Consider the following 10,097-nt stretch of genomic DNA (forward strand, 5'->3'; position numbering starts at 1 on the left):
AAATAAAAACATTAAAAAAACAAAGTATTTATTTCTAATTTTCTCGACAATCAACAGGTAGTACTGGTTTAGTATAAATGACATTACCATAAAACCTTATTTAATCAGGGTAAAAGTACTTGTTAAGCATTTAGCAGATTGGTTCATTTCTTGTTGACGTAGGTAACAAACTTTTTTGGATTTTTATCTCCAGGGGGGAAAAAAAACAAATAAAAAAAACTGAAGTAATAGTAAGTCATAGTAACATTTTGAGTTCTGTCGGAAACCAAAAAAATTCTGACAAGGTCTAGTTTATTGCTTTACAAATCAAACTATATTTGACTTTTATATGAGGTGCTTTTAGTTTTATGTCACACAGCTGTGGTCATCCAACTCCTGGGTCTGTAGAAGAGTGGTAGCCAACTATTTATCACTGAAAATAAAACAGCTTTGGCTCCCCAGACACATGCCAAAGCTGCAAGACCAAAAAAAGTAAATAAATTTAAAGCAATAAAAAAACTTTTCCTATGACAGAGAAGCAAAGCAAAGTTCGCAACTGCTTATGGCTCCTTTGCTTCCCTGGAGAGCCCTAGAGAAAGGTTAAGAAACATAAAATATGTGAATATCTGCCACTGGAAAGGTCTCTCCATGTCTGAATGTAGAATGAAAAACTGTTTTCAATTAAAGAAACACCTTCAAAGATCAATAGACCATTTCACCCAATTGTTTAAACTCTGAAAATATTAAATATTAATGCAATTTTTCTTCTGAGCTCCTTGCGAATTTTTGTGACTGTTATTTAGCAATAACATTATAAAGCACATCCAAGTCTAAGAGCTTTTCAACATCCACCCAAAGCTACACCTCTGCTGCCTGTTAGTCCCAATATGGAGCTAAATTGGGGCCATAAAGTTTGTTAAATCAAAAAATATTTGTAACTGAAGCATTATTTTGAAACTGAAAAAAGAAGATTTGAAACTAAATAAAAAGATCTGACTGAAAAATTATTTTGAAAGTGGTAAAAAAAAGAAAGAAAGTTTGAAACTGGCCCCAATTTAGCTCCATACATGTCCCACCTTGTCATTACCAGGCTCTAGATTATAAAAATTTCCCCTGAAGTGGACAAAAGAACACAATAAAATCCACATTGTCATTATTTATTAAGCAAAGGTGACGCAAAAGTGGAAAAGCCATCTGTGAAAAATCAGGAGCAACCTATGATTCAGTACTTTGTGGCAACATTACTTTAAAGTAGTCATTATCTGCACAGCTTTAGTCTCTTATTTAATTGTGGAGGAATTCTGACCACCATTATTTATACAACATGGCTTCATCCAGTACCTGACCTAGTTTCAGCCAAAGTTTGCTCCCATTTGACAAGTGAAAATGTTTGTGTACAGAGGAGTTCCTAGACTCCTGTCTCATCAACCACCAAGTCTTTATTCTAAAAGTCTTGTGGTTGTTGGAATCACCACTAATAACGGTCTTTCACGTTTTCCACATGTGAATGCTCTTTCTCCCAGTAGAACAAAGTGCTTCAGATTGTTTGGGAATGGATGTTTTACAGACGCAGGGGCAGCAGCATTTATGTCCTTAAAGTCATTGCTTGTGTCTTTCCTGCCTGGCTTTGCGTTAACGCTCCAGTTCAGGTGGGTCCAGTTGGTAGCATTGTTGCATTGCAGTCCTGAGTTTGAATCTGAGTCAGGGCCAATCAGCATGGAGTTCCCCAAATGCGTACCGGGGTCCCCCCCGGGGACTCTGGCCTCCTCCTACAGGTCAAATCTTTGCGTGTTGATCTCTCCATATTTTCCAGAAGCAGCATAGTGGATATACATTTTTTGTGACTAAGGCTTAGTTCACACAACACACAAGAGCAACCCCAATACAATTTTTTGTGCAACCAATATCTGACATTTTCATGGCAGCCTGAACGGCCCAATTCCGATTTTTTCGCTTCCATCCAAAAAAAAAAAAAAAAAATCAGATCTGTGCCACTTCCATATGTGAACAGATTCAGTTACATATCCAGTAGTTCTCAAAGCGCCTGCAGTCTGAACGGTCATGTCTACACCACATGGGTCATAATTCTGTACCAAAAGAAGCCAGATGTAGTAAATCCGGATGTAAACAATGGTTGAAAATGACAAATATGAAATTATGAAAGATGTTGTGTCACTCAAGAGCATTGCATCACAATTCTACCACTCTTAGCTCTGATGACACATCAGACTTCTCTACAGAAGTTGCTCCACAAAACGTTGTTGCTATTGGTTGTGCTTTATTTTTGTTAGCTTCCTTTTTTTGTCATAATTTTGTGACGATACTGTTGGCTCTGAATAACTTTAAAATTGATAAAGTTATTGTGTGATGTTACTGATCATCTTCTACACAATCTGGCTGCTTTGGCATCTTAAATTGTTCACACAGAGTTCTGATTGCTGTAGTATTTAATTAGTCATTTCAGCAAAACAACTGGAATTGAGCATCTAGTTGTGCCATGTGAATGTAGCCTTAGTGTTGCTCTTTGATAGACTGGTAATCTGTCCAGGGCATACCATCCCTGTAGAACGTAGACAGTGGATTAGATCCTTTCATAAGCTTCCAGTCATTGAAAAAGTTAAAAGAAGTTTAAAAAGTTAAAAGAAGTTTAACTTACATATATATATATATATATATATATATGTATGTATGTATGTATGTATGTATGTATGTATGTATGTATGTATGTATGTATGTATGTATATAACAANTACTTTATTCATCCCAACCGGGAAATTACTGTGCAGTTGCAGCATACACATACACACAGATCAATTACAATATAAAAATAAAAAATAAGATAAATGCATAAAATATAAAATGTAAGATGTAAGATTATGTACAGTATGAATAGTGAAAATTAATAATCTGTACAATCTGTACAATAGTGCTTTGTAAACAATCTGTACAATATCGATTAATGAGCAGATATGTACAAAGGTAACTTAACGTTTGTTATATAAAGTGATAGCCTGTGGCAGGAAAGATTTCCTGTATCTGTCCCTGCGACAATGGAGCTGAAGCAGTCTGTGTGAGAAAGTATATTTCTCACATATATATATAACTTTTCTAGTCATTCCTACCCACTCAAAGAACTTCACATTTGAGTCAAGTTCCCCAAATTGCACTCTCAAACACACACACGCGCGCACATGCACACACACACACACACCCACACACACAATCATTCACAAATATGCAGAAAATGCACAGAGGTAGGAAACCTGGATTTAAGTGCTTTGCCATGCGGCACTTTGGCATGTAACAAGTGGAAGCAGGAATCGATCCCACAAACCTCTGGTTAAAGGACGGCTACTCTACCCGCTGAGCCATAGTCATACCTAAAATCCAGAGATTTATGTCGGAGAAAACAATGAAGACGACTTAAAAGATGACCTGAGTCACAGGGTTCCTTAAACTCCTCAACATAAGCTGAATTTTTCTAAGCCATTTTTTATTTTATTTTTTTTGGCTCAAGTTAACGTTTTATGCAAATCTAGTCATAAAAACCCCTTTCTGCATTTGCATTAAAGAGCATTTCTCCGAAAATCAACGTTTAGTTATTCCAGTAATAAATCAAAAAGTACAAGAACCAACGAGTGAGCCAGCAAAGGAAAAGAAGAGAGAGAGGGAGAAACCCCTTTTTCTAATGGGGATGGAAATGTCAAGAGGCACGTTTCTAAACGCTCTCACTGAACAGAGATTGGACTTTCTCCACTGATAAGGCTCTAATGCACATCTCTGTAAAGTCGAGGCAAGTCCAAAGATAAAGTACAAACGGCTTGATTTTTCCCAGTGTTAAAAAAAAAGAAGAAAAGAAACCTTTTATGTTGGAAAACAATACGGAGAAAAAGCAAGGGAACGAGGTTTTCGGCATAATTCAAGTTGCCTTAACTAGGCCACTGACTCTCAAAGCAATCCTCCATCACCATTACATAACGCAGTTACCGACATTTGCTGAGGGGAGGAAGTTATTGGGTTACCATGGGCTTTCCTCCTTTACGCCATGTGATGCTCGACGTGGAAATCAATCAGAGAGAAACTCCTCCCGAGTTACCCCTCTGGCCCGCATACAGATTAAATAGGGAAATAAACCTCAGCGAGGCCTGAGGATATATTATCAATAACCCAGGTGACAAGTGAACATGTTTGAGCTTAAGTTTAACAGAAAATGATAGCGGGCTTTGATAGTCACACCGAACACCTTACCGAGATAAGACTGCAGGCAGTGGAGTGGGGGGAAAAAAAGACAAACCCCAACCGTTGCCTTTCAGTGTTGAAACAGTGGCAGGGGCCATGTGCTGTGTGCGGTGGATTTTGTTCATCAAAGCCGTACAATCAAAAAGAAAAAGAAAGCACACGGCAGGGCTGATCCTCTTCCAGTTGGGGAGGGGGGAGAGTGAAGCTCTAATTGCTGTCAGGCGGCAGCCGCGGGAAGATATTCATATATTCATATAAGATTACCTCATCCAAATGATCACCTACGTCTAATGGTTTCTGTAGGACTCCACGTTCCGAGTGGCTTAAAGGAATCCGGGAGAGGTTTTTTGTGGGGTGTGAGGGGTTCAGAGATCAGAGAGAGCGAAGTGCTAACATGCGACACAGGTCGGTTTATTATTTGATCAAGGTGGCACTGAAACTGTTCGGTCGCGGGTTCTCTGTAATCTTAGTGTGGAGTGTCGTGTAATTATCTTCACACAGAGGCGCAGGGAGGTGACTAAGAAGTGCTGATAGGACGCTCCTAACAGAAGTGTTGTGCAAGATGTGTTGGGCAGCTGGCTGGAACAGAAAGATTGGAATATTTCAGATATTATAGTCCATTTGATTATACATTATACATAGAGTTATGTGTAAATAATCATGTTCTAATGGTTACACAATGAGGATTTTGGAAAGACATTAAAGGGGCAGTATCATGCGTTTTCCAGTAGCATTGTGCCAAATTGTAGCATAATCAAGTAACTATGTTACCTCCAGTTGTTATAAAAAAGCTACATATCAACGGGGCAGGGATGAACAGCAAATATACGAGCTTGATTGACAGCGCTAAGACCCTTCTCCTGGCTCTGATTGGTTGTTTCATACCGTAAGTGGTGCATTTCTGCAGTCGGACCACAGGGAGGAGGCAGAATAGCTGGAATTTTTTTACAGACTCTGTTTCATTTTATACTGTCACAACATAGTGACAGTTTTAGCAATTAAAAAAAAAAAATATTGTTTATAAAAGCCAAATACTGCAGCTTTAATGTGCTTTTACACAAGAACTAAATAAAACTCGCTAAAAACATTTTTAAAACTTTGGACTTTGCTTCTACTTATTCCTTTTGCCCTCGACTAAAAAGTAACATTTGGATTCTTAGAGCTGTGAAAGCAAACATTATTAAAATTAAATGTAACATACATTTAACAGCTAAACCAATAAAGGGATGTAAAAATAAGAAAAATAATCTCTAGAACCCCTAACCAGAAAAACTTGTAAAAACATTATTTAAAAAAAAAAGACCATCAGCTTCAACTTTTCCTAGATATTTCACTCGTCGCGTCGACTCAATTTAAAATCATTCCTGGCCCACAAACAGAAATCATGTTTCATTGTTTGCGACTCAATATGGGATCATTGTTGTTAACCTTTTCCTTTCAAACTCAGCCTTCACATTCTCCACTGGGTGCAGGTCAGGAGCCCCTGCAGGCCAGTCCAGTTCACAGCAGCAAATGGGTGACAATAAGCAGGAACATTCCTACTGTTTTATGCTTCATCATTTTCAAAACCCTGTCGGCTCTCACAAACAATCCATTTACACTTGAACATAATTTTCTCTGAAACTGTCTGCTGTGTTGCGGGGCGTTTAGTGGAAGCCAGTATTCTTCAGTGGTTATTAATCCCCACATAAACACAAACTGATATTGTGCTTAGCAACTTTTATTGTCAGCGCAGTGCAGAATTATGTCATCCTGCGACATCTTGGAGCCTGGTACTGAATACATCCTGGAGAGAAATCAACACACAATGTGCATAAACATAGGCCTGTCACGATAACGAATATTGTTGGACAATAAATTGTCCCAGAAGTTATTGTGATGAACAATAAAATTATTTCAAGATCATTTTCATTTAATCAGTAAAATAGTTTTTGATTGAAAAATGTTAATTATTTTAATTAAAGTTGATTAACAACTTAAAATTCATCACAATATTTGATATTGATTAATAACTAAAATAAGCATTAGTTTCAGCCCTTTTACCGCTCTTAGTGTGTGATTAGTCAATAATATTTGTGGTTGATTATTAATATGGACTAATCATTTGAATAAAATAATATACTAGAAACCAGATTTGCAAAAATTACAGTAAATTCGAATAAAATTTGACACCAGCAGAAAGAAGAGTGGTAGGAAACAAAGATGTAGCTGAAGTTAGACTGAAGAATGAAACGGCATCTTTTGTTCTTACTTAACTAAAGTATTTGATTTTTAACAGTGTTGCTTTTCTAACTAATCAGGACGTGAGGAAAAAGTTCTGCTCAAACACACACACACACACACACACACACACACACACACACACACACACACACACGGAACACATTCCAGGACTTGTTTGTTAATGCAGAATAATGAAATAGATTGGTATATGAAAAAACATAAAGGTATGCAAACAGCAGGGGGAAATCCAGAAACTCAAAACAAAGCCCACTAATCAGCATTCAGCCGCACTGTCAGTGAATAACGCTGTGAAAATCTACCAGCAGGCTGTGATGGGCATGACAAACATCCTGCACCTGCACTGGAGATGTTTTCCTCACAACTAACAACTCATTACAGTTACACAAAGCCGACAAAGGGACGTGGTTTCAACCACTGGATTCAGTTTGCTTTTAATAGATGTGCTTAATGCACAGATTTAGTTTCATGTTGCCACTGATGCTAACTCTTAACTAGCATAACAAATACATCTAAATGCTCCACATGAGGTAAGTATGATAACCGCTGCACAAAAGATGCATGTTGCACAAATCTGTCTGTAGGGACAGCTGTCATAATAACTGTATTATATTAAAATGAGTTAAATTCAACCTGAAATAAACAAACTGAGCTAATATGAAGGCAGACGAACTGTCCTGTCAAACTACAGTGCTGTAGTTTCACTTCATTTTTGTCACAAATGTTTCAGATCAAACAAATTTCAAAAGTAATGTAATAAAATCCAATACTGAAAGTAATTATTTCATTTATGAAGATAAAAAGCTTATGAGCGAAATTATTGTCCACTGTTAGATCATGAATGAAGCATGATCTGCAACATTATTTTTGGAAATCTGATTACTGCAACACTAAAACAAACGAAACAACGAAAACAGAAATAAGTAAAATTTGTTGTAATTAATGGGGAAATACTATAACTGGAACTATATTGTACATTTATAAAACTAACTAAAACATACTGAAATTTTAGGTGTGATATCCTTTGTTTTCGTGTCTGTGAATCTGTTTATTAGCTGTTCAAACTGATGTGAAATTGATTTTTATTTTCACACAAGCAGTTTACGACAAACTACACAACTCCATGCTCCCCTCAGACTGCAAAATGGTGAGAAATGGGAGAAAACAACAGAGTCAGTGCAATAATAATTGAATTAATTTTTTAAAAGTGTTATCCTCTGTTGAGCAATCATTATCTAATAATGATTGGTCAAAATGCAGTATTTTGACCTTTTTGAATTCTTTCCTAAAAATTAACAAAGCATGAAAAAACTAAAACTGTTACAAGAACTAATAAAAACTAAACTGAAACCAAACAATATTTAACTAATAATGACTATTAAAAACCAGCAAACACACTAAAAACAAACTAAAACTTACTGAATTAGACAAACAAAAAGTCACAACAAAACAAAAGTAAACTATGACAAAAAACGCAAAACTGTTAGAACGCTGTTGCAGAATTTACTTATGAAATGTTTTTATCAGTCCAGCTTTGACAACATGAAGTTGCTAAAAGATCTGAAAAAGTAAGAAATGTTCCCAATCTGAAGATATACAAGGAAAGATGAGAAACAAAGTCACCGACATCTATCAGTCTGGAAATGTTTCCAGGCTCTGGGACCTGAGTGAACCAGTAGGATCCGACACAGAGGTGAACCTCCTCAGGAGTGACCCGCTGGCCAGAACTGCTGATGACTCATTCAGGAGGTCACTAAAGGTCACACAACAGCCAAAGCACTGCAGGCCTCTGAGTTTAATTCTGTTTTGGGATTAATAAAATAGTTTTTCTAATTGAATCGAGAAGAAAAGAACTGACTCAGTTGTGGTCAGTGTTCATCATTCAAATATTAAAAAAAGAAAAAAGAAAAGGAAAAGACTTGGCAAAAAGATCTCAATCGTCTCCTGGGCCTTTAAGAGAAAAATTTGTGGAATGAAGAGAAAAAGTTGAACTTCTTGGAGGCTGTGTGTCCTGTAACTCAGCGTTTCAGAAAAAGAACACCAAACATGGTGGTGGCAGAGTGATGATATGGGCTGCTTTGCCTCGTTAGCACCTGGACGATGGGTTGTATTCGATGGAGCCATGGAAAGTGTTTTCTGTGCTGAAGGAGAATGTCCTGTCATCAGTTCATAAATTTAAGTTCAAGAGCTAGGCATCTGAAGTTCTGCTAAAAAAAAAAAAAAGAAAGAAAAAAAACTAACTAAAGGTTTTGGATTAACCTGGTCACAGATTTGAATGTGGATTTCAACAGAGCATCAGTGTCTGAACTCTGAACTAGAATCATTTAGGGAAGTGGATGCCCCGCCCCCATCGGGCCTGAATTCTTTTTTTTATATGACAGAAAATAATGACATGTAATCAGTGTTTAGATGACAAGTGTGTTATCCCTATTATTATCTGTCTTTAACTAAAATGAAGCTCTAATTTCTATCTTTGTTTTTCTTTTTTTCAAAATATTTTCAGCTGCTTTGTTCTACAGGGAGCCGATTCATTCAACACTAGATATAGATATATTTTCAACAGAGAGCTCATTTGGTCAGTCACAGGTTTTCTCCGTCTCCCTCCAGGTTGGACGATTAGATTTTGCAAAACCGATACTAAATCTAAATTTATACTAAATCAACAAACATTTTTTGCTTTACAAACCGCTTTACTTCAGGTGGTTACCTCGATCTGAAAGGCTTTCCATGTTCTGTTTTCAGTATGTTAATTATATTCAATTTTCTGTAGAAATAACCATCAGATCCTATAAAACTAACTGACCGACATGCCAACATGTCAGCAACAACATTAATTAATAGCTAAAGATCTGAGTTGTTTAAAAATCACAGAAGTGAGCCTTTGATCTTGACTGCTTCCATGGTAGCCATTAGCATTAACATCTAATGCCCAACTAATCTGGGTTTATATTACATGAAGATGCCAAGAGAGTCAGCTAAGACAGTAACTTCTGCCATTTTGATAAAACTCTGTTTTTAGGTGCCGTCCCCTCTCCTCTGCAGCACTGACCTGGCCCAGGGCTGATCTGGTTGTCATAGAGGTGGATGTCTTCGCCGCAGGCAATTGGTAGGTCCTGTCCCTCCTCTCGGCACTCGCTGTCCTCCTCTTGCTCCGCCTCCCGCTGCTCTGGGGACACAACAGCAAAAGTGTTGTGGTTACCAAACTCATGCACATCATTATTCTCTATTAACTTTCTAAGTTAATATTTAATAAAGATCATATACAATTATGGTCTTGAGAAAAACCCTAATTACAAAGACATTAGAGGAAAACTTTACTACTAAAGTTTTTAGAGAGAACTTTCAAGATTTTTGTAGGGTCTGTGTCCACCAGAGCCGGCCCATCTCATAAATGAACTAAGCTGATGCTAAGGACATTAAAACTAACAACTGACAGGACAATTATCACTTTTAGAAAAGTCTTCCTCAAAGTCCACGGTCCAACTGGACCAAAGTAAAACTCAAAAGTACAGCAATCTGTGAAATCAGGCAACAACAAAAGAAGCATGTCATAATGTAGAATATGGTCATCTGAGCATACGATACAACAAATGTAAAATCTGAGGTTATCCCACAATCTAGGACTTTGTGCACATGTT

General features: G+C 37.1%; 1 protein-coding gene across 4 annotated transcripts in view; it reads right to left on the reverse strand.

The window, feature by feature from the left end:
* The window catches only part of slc4a11 (solute carrier family 4 member 11), a 119,793-nt gene that overhangs the window by 69,739 nt on the left and 39,957 nt on the right, over positions 1-10,097 (reverse strand). The window lies entirely within an intron of this gene.

This window comes from Poecilia formosa, unplaced genomic scaffold (assembly GCF_000485575.1).
Source record: "Poecilia formosa unplaced genomic scaffold, Poecilia_formosa-5.1.2 Scaffold226, whole genome shotgun sequence".
Classification (NCBI taxonomy): Eukaryota; Metazoa; Chordata; class Actinopteri; order Cyprinodontiformes; family Poeciliidae; genus Poecilia; species Poecilia formosa.